The 23,670-nt window shown below is 43.9% G+C and overlaps 1 long non-coding RNA gene across 1 annotated transcript; it reads left to right on the plus strand.

The window, feature by feature from the left end:
* Nucleotides 1-2,081: 2,081 nt before the first annotated feature.
* LOC120869387 lies at nucleotides 2,082-6,412 on the plus strand. The gene is made up of 2 exons (XR_005722537.1): nucleotides 2,082-2,306; nucleotides 3,093-6,412. It is a non-coding gene; the product is annotated as an uncharacterized LOC120869387 (long non-coding RNA).
* Nucleotides 6,413-23,670: the final 17,258 nt, after the last annotated feature.

Here is a 23,670-nt window from a genome sequence, read left to right on the forward strand (position 1 = left end):
TATATCCAGACAAGCTGCTAGTTGAAGTCTAAAGAATTTTATTTCACCCTTTCTCATGAAATTGCCAGAAGTTTTGCATTAGGAAAGAACACAAAGAGTAAACCCCGGAAAAAGAAGTATGTGTGTGTCTGTGTCTGTGTGTGTGTTCGGCAGGGGGCGGGGGGTGTCCAGGAACCAGAGGTGAAGAAAATTGTTAGGATGGGGATGTAGGGAGATGCATTGGCTCAGCCCCCCTTTGGGCCTAAGGAGGAGTGGTCCACTGGGAATAGGTCAGAAAGTTCTGAGTGGCAATGAAATGAATGAATAAAATGAAATAAAAGACAATTGGGAAGGAAATGGGAGGTGGTTTTGGTAATCAATTTGTACAAAAAACTAGGCAGAAGAAGAAGACAAAATAATTTGATTCTAGGAAAAACAGTGTTGGCAAGAAAGGCCATGTAATCATGGTACACCACCTGACTTGGTGGTGAAAAGCATGTTCCTGAACATAATGATGTAAACATTGCATATCCTCAACAAAATCTTGACAGCATAGTCATATAACATATAACTGAAGAGAGGAGAGAGGGGAGGGATGTGTACCCATGGGTGGGGGTGATAAGGCTTGTGGATGAGGGCTCTAAACCCGCCTCTCCCCTCATGACATCATCAGCTGTTCTCCAAAGTGGAAAAGGGGAATCTGGAAGTAATGGTACATGCTTGTCCTTAGGAGAGAAGAAGAGAAACATGAAAGGAATCCCAAGTGGGAAAAAATGAGTGGGGGGGCAGGTGTGGCTGTTCTTCTTAAATAGAAAGACAACTTAAAAAAAAAACACAAAACCCTGTGCATGTGTAATGTTAATCAAAATAAAAGCAGATTTAAAAGTACATTGACAAGGGGGGAGGGGTGGGGGAGGGAAGGACTGGAAGTTTGGGATTAGCAGGTGTAAACTATTATATAAGATGGATAAACAACAAGGTCCTCCTGTAGAGCACATGGAGCTCTACTACATTCAATATCCTATGATAAGCTATAATGGAAAAGAATATAAAAAAGAACGTCCATATGTCTAGGGCTTCCCAGGTGGCTCAGTGGTAAAGAACCCGGCTGCCAATGCAGGAGACATAAGAGATGCAAGTTTGATCCCTGAGTTGGGAAGATCCCCTGGAGGCGGGCATGGCAACCCACTCCAGTATTCTTGCCTGGAGAATCCCATGGCCAGAGGGGCCTGGCCGGCTATGGGCCATAGGGTTGCAGAGAGCTGAACACGACTAAAGTGACTTAGCACGCATATGGGTATAAGTGAGTCACTTTGCTGTACAGCAGAGATTGGCACAAAATTGTAAATCAGCTGTGTTGTTGTTGTTCAGCCGCCTAGTCATATCTGACTCTTTGCGACCCCGTGGATTGCAGCATGCAAAGTGTTTTTAAAGTTCACAAACTGAAAAGTGGTTTAAACCCTTTTCTCTGGCAACACAGTCCTTATAGAATGCTTTTCTGCTCTGCTCTCATGAGGGGATCTGCATGCTCTGAAATTCCATGATCCTTCTGACCTATATCCCAGGCCAAAATGATAAAATGGAAGAGAGGGTAAGGTTCCCTTGAAAGGGAGATGATATTTGGGGGGGATTGTCAAGGCCATGTCTTTGTCACCCCTCTTCCCACACTCATCACAAAAACCACCACAAAACAACAGCAACACAAAAACCCACCACCCTCCTGCTGTCAGTGCTCTGATGGAGATCAAGACATCCAACATAACAGGGAAATTTCCTTTCTCAATATTTCCACTCTGGCCTCAGTTGAATGATCACAGAATTCAAGCCAATCCAAAATTAACCAATGTGGCAAGGAAGATGACTCTAATGGAAAAAAAAAAAAACAAAAAAACAAAAAACGATCCACATGAAATATTTTTAAAAATACCTGTAATCAAGGGATTTTTCTACCTTGGGAATTGGTTTTTCCATCTCTCTCCTTAGCAGAAGTGGAGACATTTTATTTGGCCATGTGAACTGATCCAAGGTAAATCAAGTTGGTGGACCTGCCATGTAGGGTCAGCTGATGAGCTCGGAGCTGGTATCGAAGACATAGGTCAATCCCTGGGAAGTGGCTATTGGCTGATGTTGTAATTTCAGGCGTGCATCTGTGTGCCCCCATTTCAGGTGTGACTCCATCAGGGGAGCCCTCTTGTGTCACCTCAGAATCATCTGTTTGCCACGAGAACAGAGAGCAGGAGGAAGAGGAGAGCGGACACGTCTCCCGGAGTTTCGGTCCTAACACAAGCTTAAGAACCATCGGGGACACAGACAGACTGATCGCAAAGGTGGGAATTAAAATTTTGAGTTGTCTGTACCCCTCTGTGGTCTCGATTTATGCCTCTCTTTTTCTTGTTAGTGTCCAGTGTGGTGGAACTCACTCAGGACACCTAGAGAAGTTTCCTGGCATAAAAAGCCCCTCGAGGCAAACAGATGCCTCAGTCATGGTGCTGAATGAGTGGACAGTGAACCATTGGGATGATCTCACAGTCGATTAAAAAAAATCCCAAGTCCCTTTATAATTCATACTTGAATAAAGATGCTGCCCAGTTGGTGGTAGTGGTAAAGAACCCACCTGCCAATGCAGGAGACACAGGTTTGATCCCTGGGTCAGGAAGATCCCCTGGAGGAGGAAATGGCAACCCACTCATTTTCTTGCCTGGAGAATCCCCCAAAACAGAAGAGTCTGGTGGGCTACAGTCAGGGGGTCTCAAAAAGTCGGACAGGACTGAGCATACACATACACATTGAGTAGTATACATTAAGTAATGATCTAAAACCGGATGCTCAGAGCTGGTTGAATAACTGAGTGGTTGAGTTTTCTTAAGTCCAGATAAAAATACAGAGCAGTCTCAGTAGCTTATTGTGTGTCAACAGGGAACTCTCCTGGAGTTAATGCCTCTATTAGTTATTAATGGAAACTGAGGAGAACATTGCATCGAGGTTCACACTAGGTAAAGAATCAGGACATCCAGACCTTGTTCTCATTGAGGACCACATCTCTGATCACAGGTTTTTTTGGTACCAATTAACCTTTTTCCCCTCCATTTATTTTCCTTTGCACTTTGTTGCAGGAGATTTCATCTGCTGGTGAGCATGGGGCTGGTTGTCCTCTAATCACAGCTGTGGGGTCAGGTTTATCTCTGCCATCTGACTCCTTGGGGGCTAATGACAGACTTCCAGCCCACAGCAAAGGTCTCGACGTGGGATCATTGGAGACTCACCTGCTGCCCTCTCAGCAGCACATCTCAACAGACCCCACACCATGCGTTTTCTCAGATGCTCAAGAGCCTTCTACCTTTGTGTCCAAAGGAACCTCTCTCGGCCATGACCTTGCTACCTCTGCAGCTGCCGTCTGTCCTTCCCTGGGGGCAAGAGCAGGCCACACAACCCTGGGAATTCACAGTGTGGAACCACAAGACCACAGCCAGGGTGAAGAGGAGACTCTCACACAAAGCTCTCCAGACAGAAAAACGATAGCAGAGGGTGTGTCCCCAAACCTTTTGCCAGGGAAGCCTTCATCTGGGCAGAGAATTTCGGGTTCAGTTACACCAGGGTCCATTGGAAAAATTCATCTTGAAGTACCAGCTTTAGGACCAGGTTCAGCTAGTTCACACCAAGAGGAAGGGAAACACAAGTCATGTTTTCCTTCTGGGGGGCAATGTGGGTGTAGGGAAGGGCTGGTCCCCTGCCCTCCGGTAGGACTGGACAGTGTGAAATGTCAAGGAACAGGATTCGTGGCTGTAAAGGATGATGCCATCCCTTCTAACCCAGGGCTGCCCACGGAGATCCCTGCAGCCTCTTTGAAAACCCTCAGGAAGAGAAGTTTGGAAGGAATGAGAAAGCAAACTCGTGTGGAGTCCAGCGACACCAGCAGCGATGATGAAGATCGGTTAGTTATAGAAATCTGACGCTTCCAGAGAAAGATGGTGTCTGTCTTTTCTCCACTTCCAGAGAAAGATGGTTGATGCTTTGCAGTCAATGCCATCAAGTGGGCGGCAGAAATGAACTCTATTCATGAAGCCCCTGCAGAGAGGAAAGCCATCTGGGGGTCTTTCTAAGATGTCCCCAACCCACTCTGAAACCCAAGCTCAGCCTCACTCCTCCCCAGATGCCCTGCTCACAAGGTGCCAGCAGGGCAAAGGTGGCAGTGAAACAAAGTATAAGAAGGGTTGACCTGCACGAGGACTGTGGCTTGACTTCTAGCTGTGTCCTCTGCTTTGGTTCCTCACTTCCTTACCCAGGAAACTGGCATTGACCCAGAGAGCCACTATTGACTTGCTTCTGAACCAGGGTCAAGGTGACAGGTCTCCTCCATCAGTGAGCTTGGGGTCGGCTTCAAAGAGGGTAATGGTACTTGGGAAAGTTGGGGAAGCCTGCAAAGGAGCTGGGGTGTGAACTGGGCCATGAGATACTTCTGTTCATTCCGGATTCCTCCAAAAACTGAAGTTTGGGCTCAATAATTTGCCTCCTTAGTGGAAGTTGTAAATATACTTCAAAATGCCTATGATCTGGTGAAATACCGAGTGTCTGTCAGTGTTGCACACGTGGTCCATGCTTACGTGTGATTCAATGACACAGCATGTTTAGCTTGTGTTCCTGGTGCCTTTTCTGTGGAGACCTCTGGAACCCTTGGTTTTTCCAGCTCTTGCAAAAGGAACATTGTGTTAAAAGTTGATAGCACAGTCTCTGTAATGAGTCATTTTTGAGGGGGAAAATTCACTTGTTTTCCTCCAATTCTCTCTGTCATATTGTGCTCTGAGCAATTTCAATTAGAGGGTTACATTTTAGTAATCTCTGCAGCTTAAATTGATGCCTGCTCATCGTGATGGGAGCCTTTCAGATTTCCTCCAGAAGCTTCAAGGTTACAAAACTAATTGGAGTTTTGACGCTGTTTTACATCTTGGTAATTTTATTTTGGGGGCTTGGTGTTACTTTGCTGTCAAATTAAATCAGCCTCTGTATTGTGCAAGTCAGAACAGCACAGAGAAAATTCCCCAGGATTCCAAGCCCGTGCACCGCTGTGCAGAAGAAAATAGCTGATGTACGTCAGCGGTGAGCAAAGCCTCCAAGTTACCACACTCTTCTCTTTAAATGGGAGAGGAGAAACTTCAGGAGATCTACACTGCTGCATTTCAATAAAATTTTATACTTGCTTTTGGTATGATTTTGTACCATTTGGAATATATAGCCCAGCTCTTTTAGCTTCACTTTGATGTAAGGATGTTCCTACAACATAGTTCAAAGGCAACATCTCACATGGTACGAAGATGCTTTAATGCGTCCTTGTCTGTGATGAAGGACGGTCAGATTTCAAGAGTCTTCAAGTGAAGTTTCCAATTTTATTGTTGTTTATACAGAAACTCTGTGGTAGGGTCAGCTTCTCCCGATGACTTAGCTTATGTCTGTGGTCATTTCAGATGCGCTTCAACGTAGCCTAGTGATTTCAAGTCCAGTCAAGGAAAAGATAAGAAGGAGGCTAGGCATTTGCTTCCTGTACTTTCTAAACCAAACAAAAATGATGTAATTATCTACCCTTTGATTTATCCTTGCCACTGTAGTGAGAGAAGGTCTAGCAAAGTGGTCTGAGTCCTGGAGGAAGAGGGAGAGAAGGCCTGACCTTGTGCAGAGCTGGCTAGGGAATCTTAGTGAAGACTTATGCCCTTTTGGCACCTTTTTCTCCTTCTGGGAAGGAGAGAGTAAGACTAGAGGCACTGAACCCTGCTCTGGGCCCTGATTCTCATGAGTGTGGCTTGGAGGAGGGCCTCATGAGGAGTAGTCTTGCACCCAAGAAATTTGGAAGGCGGATATGGGGAACTAAACCCAATTATTATTTTTTTGAAGAATGTGGACTCAGGGAAGCTCCTTCTAATTTTTCCCCCAGAGTCCCAGGTTTAGGGGGGTGCAGTCAACCCATTTCTAAATGGTGGCTTATAATGTAAAAATTAGAAGCAAACACAGAACACTACTGTGTGGGAGGAAGCCAGCATATCTGTAGGAAGAACTAGTTGCTTTGTCTTGGGAGGCACTGGTCAGGGGGGAAAACTATGGTCTAGCTCCTTCTTTTCTGGGTGGTTGCTGAGTTGCTGGCTGCATCACTGTACTGAAGTCAGTACATTACAGCTCCCAATAGCATGACCTCAGGAGAATCAGGTGGGAGCTTGATCCTTCTACAGCCCATCATTGCTGGCTGCCATATCCCAACCTCCATCAAACATGGCAGAATGCTGATTCCATCCCTAATTCTCTGTGCCTCTCATACAAAGGTGAGCAGATCACAAATTTTCCTCTCTCCGATGGTCCTTTTAACTAGTTGGTGGCAATGTTTACAAGTGTACCTTACTTCATATCAACATGAATTTGTGAAAAGCTGTATTTGGGTGGATTAAAAAAATTTTTTAAATGTAGTTTGAATGACCCTAGAGGACTTGGCTCTTGAAAATCATCCCAAGGTAAATATTTTTTTAATGAAAAATTCTTTTATAAAGCAACAGACAATCTCTGATTTTACAAGTCTTAATTTTCTCAAGTTCTTAAGGATTTTCTTAAAGTGAACTGCAACTATAGGGGTACATTTTAAGGATGTTATTGGTGAAATATAACCCAGTTTGGGTTATCGAAAATAAAATTTCAGTATTATTGATTGGGCATTGCTGCTATGACCGTACAAGTGTGTGCCGTGGAATGGTTAAGGGAAAGCAAATTTATTTTAGAACAGGGCAAAATGGAGTCTAAAAATCAGGGACTCCTCTTTCTCCCCAGTGCTGTTAATTTCACTGTAGCTTGAGGTAAGAGTCTTAACCAATGGGTGTCTCAGCTTCTCCCACAGAGAATAACTCCCAGGATGCTGTCATAGATAAAGATAAAGTGCACTTGGAATTCTTCCTATTTTCTTGGAGCGAGGTATACAAATGCCATGAACTGTGATACTCAAGACACCGCCAAGTGTGCCCCTCCAGCTGTACCTACACCCAGCCAGATCTCACTTATTGACGATGCATAGAGAAAACAGGTTTCACATTCCCCGGCTCTTGGCAAACTATACTGTTAAGTGGCTCTTAATTAATGTCATGTTCTTTTTGATGGACAACCTGAATCTTCCTTGATGTAAGGCATGATGGAGACAACTCATGCCTCCTTGTTGTAAGACTTGATAGAGGCAACTCATGCCTCATGACAGAGACAACTCATGGCCTTTGAGATTCTGGACCAAGCTAATATCCCCTCATTTCACAACCCAGGAGAACCTATGGTTCATCTTCCAAGAGGTTAAAAAAAAAAAAAAAAAGACAGGGGATTGGTGCTTCTGTGTTTGAATCAAAACCCTGTCAACGGCATGATGGGTAACTAAGGGCAGGTTAAACTTCCCTCTCTGAAAATCCCTCCTCTAGAGCTCAGATGGGAAGAGTGGTACAATTGCATTGTGACCACAGCTCTTGCCATGACAGATGAATGATTTCTGTCTCATGCCAAAATGTATTTCCTTGCATTTACATTCATTACTTAGAATGACCACATTATTCATTTTTTCTCCCAGCATAGAAATTTGCATTTTGCACAAAAATCTGCCTGGTGCAGCAGATTTTGTAGTTATGGAAGCTGTCATCATTATTGGAATGTACCGCTGCTCAAATCTCCAGACATAATTTAATCTGGTGAGGAAAAAAATGACCTGCCTGGCTCTATGGAGGTCATATTTCTACAGCCATGGCAAACAGGGCTCATGTACTTTTTTTATCTTCAATTGTGACTCCCAGAACTCTTGTGAGGGAGACTCTTTGGCGTTTGAAACACTACATTTCTCAATCTCTAAGCACAGCTTTTTGCTCTTCTTTCCCAGATACTCATTAAACCTAGATGGCAGGACTCAAGAAATCCTATGTGCTAGATCTGTACCCTGTACAATCCTTTTCATCCATGCTTTGTATGTATATGGGAATACACATAATTCAATCTGAAGTATAGGACATTGAGTGTATTACTTCACCACTGAAAGAAAAAAGAGCCAGGGAAAATAATCAGCTGCTGTCGTTTGGAGCCTTAGAGGATGACTCAGTACTTATATATGCAGCCAACTCTTTAGAACTTACTACACTATCCGTTGTTCAGAATCAAGAAGCTCTTGGCTTCTTGGTTGTTTGTTTAAATGTATTTTCTTCTTTATATGGTTAAATTATTTTGTTTTGATAAAAATAAAACTGAAAATAAAAGTGTCTTGTTTGATTTGTTAACATTTTAACTCAGACTACCACCAAAAATATATCCTAGAGAAGTTGGATATCTGAATATTCCTGAAAAGTTGACCAGACATTTCATCCACCATATTGGTATCCCATTCCACTCAATGAAAGAATTGGGTAATGGCAAATTATCACATTTTCTTGGGTTGTTCTCTTTCCCCATGTGTCCCTTCTGTCATTGTCTGCCATATTTAAAGGTTCATAACTTAGAAATGTGTTTTTAAATGTAGCTAGACTTTAAGGCCACATGAGGGCACTATCCACAGTGCAATAATCCCAAACTTTTCCCTGTGGAATTGATGTTAACTTGGATATTTAATATTATTCATTAACCAAGAAAACATCCTTACTTCAAAAACAATGCCTCCTTATGAGTATAAATCATGTACTCTTGGCAAGAATAGTAGACTTATTTTTACATACCAACACAGTATTCTATGTCTATGCCTCCTGGAGCCATTTGAAGTCAATGGAGACCATAATGCATTGGGAGGAAAACTATGAATGGAAACATGGGAAGAGCAGATATACTGACTGATGAATTTTCATAGTTTTTTTTTTGCTAACTCATCAAACACTTATAGTCATAAACTGATCTATTCTTTACAAACTTCCATCATTTGAGAACCATCTTACTGCTCTTTGCCATATTTGTCCACACGTGGGTACATTCTTTAATACTTTTATTTAAATCATCTCTGTTTAAAGAAGCTACTCTTTTTGTAAATTATAGTATCTGTGAAATCTCAGCCTTAATTTGGTAGTTGTGTGTATTTTCCGATATGAATTAAAAGTATTAAGACTGGTCATCGCATACCAGTTAAATATCATCTTTGTACTACCCAGGATAGCCCCTGCCCCCCACACACTCTGGGGGGAAACACGGAACTAATCTAACAGATACTTGTGTTAGTTTCTTGAGTTATTCCAGTTTTTATTCAGCTCAGCTCTCTCTCAAGCCAACAGAACTGGTGAGGGCAAGTTGCACTGTAGGCTTATCAGATAAGTGTCTTCAGTCAAACTTTACAGCTGAGCAATTAACATTCCAAGTCAAAGGACGCTCACATCTATTAGTCTCAAAGGAACAATCATATAATAGCTGGTTGTGTCAATATAGTTTTTAATGTTTTGTTTTTTTATTGGTTGGTTGGTTAATGAGTACAGAATGATACACGAGAAAGTGTATTAGGGATTCATGCTGAACCACCAGCAGTCCCTTCAGTTCTGATGGAAGACCAGCTTCCTTACTCTTGAATCTGAAGCAAATGGATTTGGCTGTGCTAACAGCCACCGCAAACAAGTCTCCAGTGGCGTATTTGGGGACAGCCTGTTAATCTCCAGGCTGCAAATGCAGAAGGAACTGCTTGGTGGCATCTAAGACATTTGTCCCCAGCTGTGAATGACGTCTGTTCTCAGTCTCCCTCAGCTTCTGCCAGAGGCAAATTCAACACTCTTTACCTCTGAGGATCAAGCATTAGTCCATGTGATTTCTACCCATAAGTAGAGGAACTAGTCTCTGGATAAATGCAGGTGTGAATGGTTTCCTATAGGAAATTGGCAGCTTTGTATGTGCAGCATCTGTGGATGGGACTCAGTCCTGTCTCTGACCTCAGTGGGAGTCGAGTTGTCTTCCATGAGTATGTTGCATGAAACTGGCAAGAATTCATTAGAATTCAGCAGAAATTCAGACACAGTCCCTAGACTTCATCATAAATAAAAGGTCAGGTATCTAGGCTTGTTTTTTTTCTATATGTTAGAGTTCCCATAAGACATGTTTGCTCTAAGGAGTCTCACCCTATGCCCAGGTGTGCACACATAAGCCATACTCTACTCAGAAAGTCCCCTTCTTGTTAAAATAAAGAGCTGGGTGGTAGAGGTCCATGAAGTACATAATGAGACAGCCACACAAACAGCCCCAAAGATATGCCCTTGGAGGCAGGGCATGGTGTCTTGAGGTTCTTAGCAACTGGGACAATGCCTAGTTCATAGCAAGTATTAATGTACATCTGCTAACTGAAGGAACAGAAATGGCTCACTAGGCATCAAGGGGAAAAAAGAAAGAGTCTAAGATGCATGACTTGGCTCCACCCCTTTTCTGATTATCGCCTCATTATCAGAGACAAAGTCATCTAGAGATGCTGTTCAGTATCCTATGAGGCACAGAATGGTCCCCACCAAGAAGTATCCAGTCTCAGTGCCAATACAGCTGAGGTTCAGAAACTCTGGTCTAAGAAGGTGAGGTCACAGTCTGTTAGAGATCCTAGAGCAGCCTTATACTTGGACTGGATGACAAGACTAGAATGGGGAGAAAGACTTGCCTTGGCAGGACCAGAAGCAGAGTCTAGGCTCCATATCCCAGTCCTGATGCTTTCTGTTACATCACCTCTGGAACTTCCCCAGTTGTGTTCAGTTCAGTTCAGTTCAGTCACTTAGTCCTGTCTGACTCTTTGTGACCCCATGGACTCCAGTATGCCAGGTTTCCCTGTCCATCACCAACTCCTGGAGCTTGCTCAAATGCATGTCCATCGAGTCGGTGATGCCATCCAACCAACTCATCCTCTGTCATCCCCTTCACCTCCTGCCTTCAATCTTTCCCAGCATCAGGGTCTTTCCCAATGAGTCAGCTCTTTGCATCATGTGACCAAAGTATTGGAGCTTCAGCTTCAGCATCAGTCCTTCCAATGAAAATTCAGGACTGATTTCCTTTAGGATTGACTGGTTTGATCTCCTTGCAGCCTAAGGGACTCTCAAGAGTCTTCTCTAATACCACAATTCAAAAGCATCAGTTCTTTGGTGCTCAGTTTTCTTTATGGTCCAGCTCTCACATCCATACGTGACTACTGGAAAAACCATAGCTTTGACTAGATGGACCTTTATTGGCAAAGTAATGTCTCTGCTTTTTAATATGCTGTCTGGGTTGATCATAGCATCTTTTATTTATTTATTTATTTATTTTTTATTTTACTTTACAATTCTGTATTGGTTTTGCCATACATTGACATGAATAGTCTTTTAATTTCATGGCTGCAATCACCATTTGCAGTGATTTTAGAGCCCAAGAAAATAAAGTCTGTCATTGTTTCCCCATCTATTTGCCGTGTAGTGATGGGATCGGATGCCATGATCTTAGTTTTTTGAATGTTGAATTTTAAGCCAGTTTTTTCACTCTCTTCTTTCACTTTCATCAAGAGGCATTAGGACATGCATTTTGAATCCATACACTGTAGACCATCTATGGGTTATGGTCCAATTAACTTCATTTTTTTCACTCTTCATTCCACTTTGAGGAGAAAGAACTAAGACATGGGAACTTAAGTCCATGTGAACAGATGTTTGAATATTGACTAGACATCCAGCAAATACAGATCTAAAGATCAGCTTTTACTGTGAGAGTAGATGCAACCCAGAGTCCCAAACAGTCTTCATTGACCTCTATGACCAAATGGAATGAAAGAGCATGAATACTGCTGCTGGGAACCAAGGAGTTTTCAGATCTGGTTTTGTTCTTATTTAGTCACTAAGTCATGTCCAACTCTTTGCAATCCCATGGACTACAGCACGCTAGGCTCTTCTGACCTCACTATCTCCTGGAGTTTTCTCAGATTCATCACCATGAGTTGGAGATACCATCCAACCATCTCATCCTCTGTTGCCCCTTCTCCTCCTGCCTTCAATCTTTTCCAGCACCAGGGTCTTTTCTGATGAGTCAGCTCTTCGAATCAGGTGGACAAAGTATTGGAGCTTCAGCTTCAGCATCAGTCCTTTCAATGAATATTCAGGGTTGATTTCCTTTAGGATTGATGAGGATGCACCAAATCTGAAAGGTTTTTTGCATCTTCTTCTTTGTAGAGGAAATTGAGAACCTGAGGATGTGGTCCTGGCTTGAGTCAGAAGCAAGGATATGACTGATATCAAAGCCTCAAAGTCCAACATGCTTGCCATGACATGACCAGATTCTGCCTCTGAAATTGTCCATTATCTCCACTCTCCTCAATAAAAGCGTCAAGAGGATCAATACATTTTATAAAGTTTTTCTGCATCAGGGTTGGGAAATATCAATGGAGTTCTGGTTAACTGGAAATCAGTCAGAAAAATATATTATCCAGACTAACTCATCCTCCAAACGTTCCAGTTAATCTAGGTGTGATTGTGTTGATTTTGCAAAAAGAAAACTCTCTCAAGACATTTGGACTCAAATAGATGTGATTGGTGCCTATGTAGTCCCAAAATTTATGTACTTGAGTTGCTGTTCTGTGGGCAATTTGGCAGGGTTCACAAGTGTAGACAAAGAAGATGTTAACAGCAAAAAAGACATCACCAAAAGCATTTAGAAGACAAACACTCCACGTCTTCAATTATAAGACAACCTGATGCAGGGAGAGAATAAATTAATTTAAAAACCTCCTGCACAAAGAAGATAATGGGAAAATACATTACAAATAGTTATCACTTTTATGCTAAAAACAAGTGACTTAGAGAAAACAACTGATAGAGCTGAATGTTTTAGTCTTATTATCTTTCTCTGGTTTTAAATTCTTAGGAGAGAAAGAGAGAACAGGAGGAAAAAAGAGAAGCTTTCATTGTTTCAACAAACATTTGCTGAGTACTTAGTATGTTGCCAGGCACCAGGACTTTCTGTGACTTTTGCTACTTTTAAAATTACTTTCAGTAGAGAACTTCAAGTGCCTCATTGCTGATTCCAACAGCTCTAGAAAGGCCCTTCTTCTCAGGTTTTTGCCTAAACTGTCAGCTTTAGAGATGCAGCTGGGAATCTCACTGAGTGTCCCCCTGTCCACTGCCACCAGGAGCCTGAATTTTAGGGCTTGGTCCACCCTAGGCTTAAGGGGCATCCATTTTCTAGGAGAGGCTTATGAGTCTCAGGTTAGCTTTTCCAGTAAGCAGACTCTGAAACAGAGTTTAGTGCCCGAGGTCTACCAGGAAATGCTCTTAAGGTCCAGCCCTGTGCAAAGGAGAATGAGGAAACAAGTTGGGCAGAGGGAGAAGCTAAACTCTAACACAGACTATGACAGCCTTGGCCAACCTGTGGAACACTCTGGAGAAGGGGTGTGACCTTGGGGAGGCAGCTCTCTGCAGCTGAGGCAGTCGCCATAGGGACCACCAGTGCCGATCGCGCTTCCAGGGGCCGGGGCAACAGTCCTTCACTGGAGCAGATCTGGGGGTACCTCACAGCAGCCACAGTGGGGTTCCACTGCAGGTGCACCTACGCTCTCTCCTTCCCTCCCTCCCCCAGCCTCCCTTCCTCCCTTCTTTCCATCCTCCCTCCCCTTCTTCCTTCTTTCCATGCATCCAACAAACTATTTATTGAAAGCCTGCCATCTGCCAGGCACAACCTGGGAGAGAAGATGTCGTGAAACAAAATATTACACATTATTTACTTACCATTTTTCAAATGCTAAAAGGGGCCATACCAGGTGAGAAAAGAACAGGGACGGGGGGGAACCCACAGAATCAGGGTACCTTGAGACTGAACGCTGAAAGATGAATTAGAATGAGAGGGAAATGGATGTTCCAGGTGGAGGGAGCTTTGAAGGGCAGGAACTGAAAAGACAACGGTATGGCCCCGGGCACAGAGGGGGACAGGTGTGTGGACTGGGGAGCAGGAAGTGAGACTGCTGGGGGCAAGGCTGGACCTGGGGGATTTTATGGGCAGAGTTAGAGTATATTTTACCCTAAATGCTATGAACAAGAAATCCATACCATGCTTGGTGGATCCAAGAAGGAGGTTCTCCTGGAACTGAAAAGCTGAAAACTGACCTAAAATGTAAACGCACACTCCTGTCTACAAGGTGTATACTGTTCCTGAGAATGGGAGGTACCTAAGATGAAAGTAGCATCTTCCAACCAGCTCAAGGGGGAGATGTGTAGAGCTGTGCAAAACTCTATATGGACCCATTTAGGGTTTTGTGTAGGCATCTGGTTTAACCTGACTTTCCCCCCTGCCTTCTTTAATTTTCACAACAGCTCACCCCAACTGTTAATATGTGAATAATCTATGCCTTAAAGCAAAATCCTTAAAGGGTTCATTGACCCCAAGGCTTGAAAACTGCTGTCCATAAAACCTCTGATAAAGGAGTAGATGACTTTAATCGCCTTGCAGTTTTTACAGTCATCTGGATGAAAAGATGAAAGGGAAAAAGTCACTGCAATAACAGAAGAATCCAAATGCCTGCCGTCCAGTGTTGAATCTTGTGAGATGCATGGTGCAAGACGATCTCTTCTGACTTATGTAGGGACAGAAGTGAGACACACTGGGATCTGATAAAATTCAAGAGGCTTAGGTTTGTATTTGGAGTCTTCCTCTTTCTCTGTCATTCTCTCTTCATTGAGATGGGGAAGCATTTGAAAAACAAGCCTGTTTTTGGCTTGAGAAGGAGCGGTTCTACCCCATGTGTGGTCTCACCCAGGACTCACTCAAAACACCCCGCCCACTGAGGGTGCTTTATTTTGTTCAGCCATCTTCATTCTGATTTCACATAAAGTTTGAAAAGCTTAACCTTTTCCATTAGTAGCTGAGTCCTCCTCCCTCCCCCATAGAGATCAGCCAATTAAAAAAATCCAGTTCCTCGGTCAGTGTAGATGAGTCATCTTTTGTTTGATGCTTATAAAAATGGTCCGCATCCAACGAGGAAGGCATCGGGAAAAAGCACTTCAAAATGTGCTACCTTCAAAGTGTCAGAAGAGAACCCTTCAGGGCTGGGAACCTGGGAACAGAAGGCACGTATTGGTCTTTAATTAAGAGAACTGTGAGAAGGAAGGACATTTAACATTTTATCTACCGGTGGCTTCATGGCCACATGAAGCACCTGGGTGGCGAAGATGGGCTTGTTGCCCTGGTTGTCCTCATACCTGCTTTGGTCTGTGCAACTGACCCAAAGTTAAATGCTTCCCACCAGAGGTTGGGGTGATTAGAAATGATCGTGGACTCCCTGTGCTGTGACAACTCAATTTTCAGCAGCGGTGCAGGAAGCAAAGCTGTAGTCCCCCTCCTGTGGGACACGTCTGCCACAAAACATTAACAGAGCATGAGAAATAGCTGTTCTCTGCCTAGATATTCCCGCAGACCTGGGAATGTGCAAAGGGCATATAGGACCAAGGATCGGAGCCTTACTACACAGATTTCAACACAATTTCATCTGAGGGAGAAAGAGCTTCTAAGAGTATGAATGGAGGGGAAAAAAAACCCTATGGGTTGTACTTTGATTTTATAACCAGATTGTTGGAAATTACTGACAGATTGAATAAAATAATACACTTTGGAGCAGCAGGGAGCTTCAAGGTGGAAGTCTAATTGATTTCTACCCTAAACCTAGGAGCTAGGGGGTGAGGTGGGAGGAGCTATGTTATTAATCACTCCTAAGGTCAATGCTTGGTGTTTTCCTGCCTAGTGGGAGGAAATGTCATTTTCAATGACGTACATATGAATTTCAGATGACACCTGGTGTGCCAGAGGGAAGGATTTGTGTGGATAGACAGTTACAGCCCATCTCTGGATGCATTTGGGCAGAACCACATCACCCGATAAAATAGTGCAATTATAGAGCATCAAGGGTGGGCTCAGGCAGGTGGTGAAAAGCCCCCATCTCTAAGAACCCCACCTGGTCGGCTCTCTTAGAGCTGTGTGCTGTTGTCCTTCCTGCACAGCCTTTGCCCTCGCCCTGGCCTGAATAGACTGCACATCCGCCTTGAATATGAAATACCTCTGGGGGCATTCAGCCATTTTCTACCCTGCAAGTCAGAGAGACAAAAGGCAGATTGTGTCAGTATTTAAATGATCTTTCAGGGGTTCACTAAATGTCGAGATAAGATGAAGGTCAGAGAGAGGTTTTTCTGAATTAATATGAATTCTTTAGCATCCAAGTTTGAAAGATAGTTTTCTGTTAAGCTTCCAGGTCTTTCTTCCAGTATTCAAAAGACAAGGATTTTGTGATAGGGTTGATTCTTTGAACAAGAAAGTCTTTGGGCTTTCATGGAGAAGAGACCCCTTAAAATCATCAGGCATGTCTGATTTGCTTACAAGTAACGACTGTGGGTCCAGCCTGTTTCTGGACATCTGAGATTCCAAGACCAAGTTAGACCTATTTCTGCTAACGGGAAGGCTCAAAATAAGATATGTTCAGTTATATCCACCTGAGTTGGAATGCTGATGTTGTGATGGGGCCCACCCGGCATGCACATTTGTGGAGAACAAACAAAACATACACATGTAAGGGAGAGGGGTGAAAGGTCACATCAGTACAGGTCTCTCACGCTTTGACCAAAAACGTGGGTAGTTGATTCAAACGACTTGCAGCTGGCGGTATGCTCTGAGGCCAAGCAAAAGCAGAGGCATGTGTCTCACATTAAAAAAAAAAAAAAATCTGTGGACCACTTTTGGCTCAAAATACGCCAAGAGTTTGCAACTCACCTGTTCCCATTTGCTGGTTCAAAAGAAAAAATAAAAGGAAAAAACCAGCATATTAGAATTCATGGGAGGACATGGGGTTGTTCTGAGACCCTGGCAACTGGATTTCTTTTGTTTTATTAGCATCAGTGAATTATTAATTCAGCATAAAAGGAACATAGATCTTTGTCATATAAGAATTGCCAATACCACAAGGGACCTTCACAAACTAGGAAGAAAATAATATCTTACTTATATTTGCATAATGCTTTGCAATTTCTGGGGCCCTGCCGTACACTATGGTGGCTGGTGGGTTTAGCTGTGGTAGTTAGTTGCCTGGAATGGAGTTTTGCCCCGTGCAGGATAGCAGGGTGATTTGATTTCATTACCGTCAAGCCCCCTATCAGACATAAGCACCATAGATTCAATCAGAAGCACCTAGGCAGGGAGGAAAGTCATTACTATTTAGCTTTTTTTTTTTTTTTTTGCATTCCCAAACTCCACCAAACTTTTCTATTTTGAAAGTGCCTTTGAGACTCAAGGGACATGGCCCACCTTTGGGGAGTGGTCCAGTCTGAGCCTTCATGAGCTCCATCCATTCTTTTATCCCTAACAGGATAGAGATGTTTGCCATGGTGACCAGCTTGTCTTGGTTTGCCTGGGACTTCCCCCATTTTAGGACTGGAAGTGTAACATCCAGGGTCCTCCTCAGTTCTGGGCAAAATAGGAAGATTGGTCATCCTGCATTTGCCAAATCTCTGATATCACACACGTTGTGCCCATTATGGCCCTCTCCTACAATGCTGAAGACCCGGGTTCCATCCCTAGGTGGGGAAGATACCCTGGAGGAGGAAGTGGCAAGCCACTTCAGTATTCTTGCCTGGAGAATCCCAATGACAGAGGAGCCTGGTAGCCTACAGTCCACAGGGTCACAAAAAGTTGGACTTGACTGAGTGACTAACAGTACGAATTTATATATCTTTATCCACTCACATGCTGATGAACACTTAGATTGCTTCTATGTCTTGGTTATTGTAAATAATGCTGCTATGAACATTGGGGTGCATGGATCTTTTCAAATTAGTGTTTTGTTTTTTTTTCAGACATCTACCCAGGAGTGGGGTTGCTGGGTCACATGGTAGTTCTAGTTTTAGTTTTTTGAGAAACCTCCCTAATGTTCTCTACAGTGGATGCACCAATTTACATTCGTATCAACAGTACACGAGGGTTCCTTTTTCTCTACATATAGAAATGTGTTTTCCCTGAGAAGCCAGAAGTTTGCGGACAAAACAGCCCCAAAGGCAATGACCTCAGAAGGGCCCGTCTGCCTGTGAGGACGTCTGACCCACCCTAGAAGTCGTCGGCTTAGAACACAGTAAGCCTCCTCTTCCTGTGCAGTTCTGGGAAGATCCAGAAGGTTGTACTGAGGAGGATTTAGTAGCTAAAGCTGATAGAAAAAGAAAATAAATGAATAAAAGAAAGTAATCACTGTCTTTCAGAATGTAGTCTGAAAAATAACAACATAATCTTGATTTCATAATAATTCAAACCAGATGAAGAGAACTTCACATCTACCCCACACCAATTGCTCTGATTTCTGGTCAATTATTGTGGAGGTAATCCACCCATCACCCACCCTTCCATCATCCATGCATCCACCAACATCCTCCGGGAAGGGGAGATGGGGGTGCTGAGCACAGGCTACAAAGTCAGGCAAGACTGGAGCCAAATTCCATTTTTTCCCCATATATCATATCTACAATTTGGGGCAACTTACTGACTTTCCTCGAGCCTCAGTTTTCTCATCTGTAAATGTGGGCTTCCCAGGCAGCGCTAATGGTTAAGAACCCATCGACCAGGGGAGGAGATGCAAGAGACGTGGGTTCATCCCTGGGTTGATTTCCTGGAGGAGGGCATGGCAACTCCAGTATTTTTGCCTGGAGAATCCCATGGGCAGAGGACCCTGGTAGGCTACAGTCCATAGAGTTACAAAGTAAATGGGGGTAGTAATTGTTTTGGCTTCACAGGATTAAATGCACATAAAATTCTAAATGCTCAGAGCCTGACACACAGAAGGTTCTCACTCACCACAAGCCCTCTCCTCAAATTTCGCAGAACAAGACTCAGGGCACCATCAGGTGGTGGCCACAGAGGGGCAGGGTCAAGGTGTGCAACGGCAGAGCCCTTGAGGTCCATCCGTGGCATGGTCACTGACATTTTCCCTTTCAACTAACAGGTCTACTTCTGGACTTTGTCTTAAAAAAGTACATTGACAGGTGCACCAAGGCAGTTTTAGTAGAATGCAGCATAAATGCCCACCAGCAAGTAAAAAGTTCAATAAACCAGAGTACATCCATTCAAGACATATGTTTCAGGGTCCAAAAGAATGAGTCAATTGATAAATATGGTAGGGAAGGACCACCGAGTTTAGCATAAGAGTGTTTATCGGATGTCCCTATTTTTATAAAAACAAACAAGAAGGAATAATGTGTTGGAACAGAGCCTAGAGGAAAACAGTGGAATACACAGGACAATGTATCGCACAGCAGTTGGTAAGTTGAAAGGTTGACTTTTTCAGGGGAGGGTGGTGTCATAAGGAGCAGGGTCATATCATTCAGCAGCTGACAGAAGCCCCCTGGGGTATCATAGGGGACTTTCCTTGGCATTGAAGAGCACTCAGGACCCTCATTGCTGGTGACAAAATCCCAGGCAAATCTTCTTGGTTCCCATCCCCCTCCCACAAACCCATATTCACTGGGACTGTGATTAAGCCAGGCCTGAACAAGGGAGGGAAGGCCTCTCCCAAAGGACCTTGCAGGTAAGGAGCCAGCTGTGGGGATGAAGTACCTCCCAAGCTGTCATGGGAGAAAAGGGAGACCGGATGCTGAGGAAGCAGAACCCATAGTCCCAGCACGGTCCATGGCGTGTTTTTGCAGCACTGGAAGTTTATAGACCTGAATGTCGTTGGGAGAAATTCACTGGAATGACGCAAACACCAGAAGCAAGCGGACCTTCCAAGAAATCCCAGTGGATAAGGCTGGAGCTGCTGAGGACTCAGAAAAGAAATAACATGGTGAAGAGGGAAAAGAGGGAAGGGACCACGGGCCCCAGGTGGTGAAAGGGTGTGTGTTTTCTTCCTTGCATGGGGCGACGGAGTGTGCTTTGAAGAGCTGGCCATGGGGACCGTGGAATGAGATGCTCCGGAAGGAGGGTTTGCTTATCCTGATTGGAAGCAGCTGTGGGTCTTGGACTTCGCAGAGAGGCAGAAAAGTTGGTGTTTCGATGGTGTGAGAGGTTACTCTGGATGATTTCCTGCTGCCCAGGCCTCACAGAATTGGAACAATTTTTCAACCTTCTCAGACATCCAAGACTTCCCAGGAGTTCTAAGGAGGTCTCTGAACATCCCTTTAAATCAATCTGGCGATGTTTTCCTGAGTTGCCAGACCTTGTTGGCTTGCTCTCTGCCCTTCAGAGCAACCTGGGTGACTCAACTTTTCAAGCAGAGAAATGACCCCTTCAAGATCTGCTCTCACATTTAATTCTCAGGTGCCTTGGGAGGGTTTCTGTGGTGTTAACAGGAGCCTCAGAGCAGGGTGGGGCAAGCTGCTAGAATGATAAGTAGGTTGGGAGACAATGAGTTTTGACTCCGCTGGGTAGTAGTCTCACCATCAAATTGGGGCAGTTAAAAATCCCTACCTTAAAGGGTTCTATTTTTTTTAAAGCAAGCTTTCTAATTTAAACATGTTTTTTATTTTAATATAGTTTCAGATTTACAGAAAAGTTGCGAAGAAGTACAGACAGTGTCCATCAACCTTTACCCAATGCCCCCTATTTTTCACATCTTTCGTTTCTGTAGTACATTGGTGACAATGACAGTTCCGACATGGGACTATGTATGAAACTCCACAGTTTATTCAGATGTCACTAGTTTTCACCTAATTTCCCTTTGCAGGTCCAAGACCCATCCTAATCGCCCCTTTGCATTTGGTCATCATCATGTCTGCTTAGGCTCCTCTGGGCTGTGATAACCTTGACAGTTTGGAGGAGGATTGGCCAGCTGTTTTGTGGCTTGTCCCTCCATTTGGGTTTGTCTGATGTTTTCCTCATGATTGATGTCCCTGGTGGCTCAGATGGTTAAAAAAAAAAAAAAAGAAAGAAAACTCCCTGTAATGCAGGAGACCCGAGTTCGATCCCTGGGTCAGGAAGATCCCTGGAGAAGGGAACGGCTGGCTACCTACTCCAGTATTCTTGCCTGGAGAATTCCATGGATAGGTGGGCTACAGTCCATGGGGTCACAAAGAGTCAGACATGATTGAATGACTAATACTTTGGGGGGGCTTCCCTGGTGTTTTCCTAGGGATTAAGCTGCGGTGGTGGGCTTTGTGGAGGGGATCACATAGGTGAAGGGCCCTTCTCATCACATCATATTAGGAGTTAATGCCATCCTATAGCTTGATCATGGAACGTCACTGTGAGGATTCAATGGTATCATGCTTGTAAGTTGCTTGGAAGAGTTCCTGGCCCCTAGAAAATCTGTGACGATTAGACAAATGAACTAACAATGGACCAAGTGGTTATTGAGGATTTTCACTTTGTCAGTTTGTGTGTCTGTTTCAAAGACAAATCAGTCCCCATTCCTACCCTCCAGGACACTCTAGTCACGAATGTAGACAGCCACCTCCAACTCCAATCCATGATGCTTTGTTCACAATGCCTTTCTTCAGCTATTTCTGAGTTAGGGCTGTAACTGCTGGCAACTGGAGTGTGTGTGAAACCAGAACATGAACCAACACAGCAATTTCTGGTCGGGGATGAACAGCCCCACAGACAAAGGGATGGCAACTTACAGAGCTGCCACTCAGCATGCAGTGGAGACAAGCACAAGAAGGGAGGGATCCTTCTGAAAGAGCTCTCAGTGGAATCCAGAGGCTGAGAGGAACACCTGTAGGGTGTTTTACATTGATTTTCACCTTAACCTTGGAAGCACCCTTCCAAAATGGCCATTGTTGATTTCCTTGAATGCGAAAACAGGGGCAGTCCTAGGGGAGCGTTCTTTCTCTCCAGGTTCTCTCCAACTTAGGCTGATGAGACTTTGGGTACAGGGAGACACAGAGACCAAAAAGCCCCAGTCTTCCTGCCTCAAAAAACTCAGCTTTAGAATTATGGTGAGACTCAAAAGGTACAAAACACGTAAAAAGTGCTTTGAAGGAAAACAGTGCAAAACAAATGTAAGGTTTCTAAATAAAAGGCTGAGGTGGTCTCACTTGTCTTTCCAGTCCCTTTTTCTTACCAGCCTGGTGACATATGCTGCTTTGGAGTTTCTGCTGCTTCTGAGTGGCCAGACTGAAGGGAAATTTCCCTTTCTTACAAGAAATAGGCAATTTTTAGATGACAAGCTTTTAATCAAACACAATATGGTTCGTGTGATTCCCTGACATGCAAACCTGTAGTCTCATCCTTTTTTAAAAACCTTGGAAGATATGCTTCAGGAACTTGTTTCAATTCAGCAAACAATGGTTTTCAGAGGAGCATCTAACAAGTTCCCAACACTGATATGCGCGGATTTTTTAGTGGCAATGAATGTCCAGTTGAACTCAAATGAGTGTTCATATTTTTGGCAGAAGAAGCAACAGTGATGGGTATGTGTAGAATGTTCCTTCTGCTCTTTGCAATTATGGGAACATGTTAATCATGACTTCCTAATCAGTAAAGAGCTCATGACATATGTAGGATCATGGGTGAAAATGGATACTAGGAGAAACCAATTATTTTTTATTTTTGAGGGCAAGGGGAAGATGTTAGCTTAGCACTTGTGGAGTTATAAATGGACTTAGGACTGATAACTGCTCCAAAGCTCACCAGACACCCTTTCAGCACAGCTCTGATGGGCAAGGCTGTAAGGAACATTTCCAAGTGGAGTTTGCACAATGTATATGTTTAAGCTCAAGAGTTTGTATAAATTACATTTATTTTCACTATGATTTTCCAGGGAGAAGTTCAAACCTCAGAGGTGAAGTAATCAATCCTAGAGCTAGCAGACAATAGAAAACCAAAGGGCTCCAGCATTGCTTTTTTTCTTTTCTCCCAACCTCCACTGACGAGGAACAGAAGTTCTGCCCAGATCAGGCAGAGGATCTCAGTAGGACAAAGCCCATAAAATGAATGCATATCTGAGGGTTTTTTTCCCCACATCTGAATTTTTGTTTGCAGACATGTTGGCCCAAGTGAGCAGAGTTACTCTTTGTGACCCCAAGGACTGCAGCACACCAGGCTTCCCTGTCCTTCACCATCTCCTGGAGCTTGCACAAACTCATGTCCATTGAGTCAGTGATGCCATCCAACCATCTCATCCTCTGTCACCCCCTTCTCCTCCTGCCTTCAATCTTTTCCAGCATCAGGGTCTTTTCCAATGAGTCTATTCTTTGCATCAGGTGGCCAAAGTATTGGAGCTTCAACTTCAGCATCAGTCCTTCCAATGAATATTCAGGGTTGATTTCCTTTAGGATTGACTGGTTTCATCTCCTTGCAGTCCAAGGGACTCTCAAGAGTCTTCTCCAACACCAAAGTATAAAAGCATCAATTCTTTGGTGCTCAGCCTTCTTTATAGTCCAACTTTCAAAAGTTACGGATGTAGATTTTAGTTGCTAGAGTCACCGGGGTCCCTGTAGTGCCTCAACTGATTTGCATTGGATTTTGTGTCTTGTCATCTAAACCTCCCTGGTCTCTAAACACAAAGCCTGGCTTGCAAAAGGCTTCTCTGTAGGCATCCCTGTCTGAATGACTGATAGCTTTAGAGAACACTGTCCTGTCCAGGATTCCCAGCCTTGGCACATTGACGTTTGGGGCCAGAGGCTTCCTTGTCGCACTGCTTTGTGCACTGGAGGAGTTTATCAGCACCCCTGGCCTCCATCCAGTAGATGCCAATAACCAACCTCCCTCCCCCAAGTGGCTGTCACCAAGCCCAAGCTCATTCTGCTTGCCACACGACAGGCCAACAAATTGGGAGATGAG

This window comes from Oryx dammah, unplaced genomic scaffold, assembly GCF_014754425.2.
Source record: "Oryx dammah isolate SB20612 unplaced genomic scaffold, SCBI_Odam_1.1 HiC_scaffold_10, whole genome shotgun sequence".
Lineage (NCBI taxonomy): Eukaryota > Metazoa > Chordata > Mammalia > Artiodactyla > Bovidae > Oryx > Oryx dammah.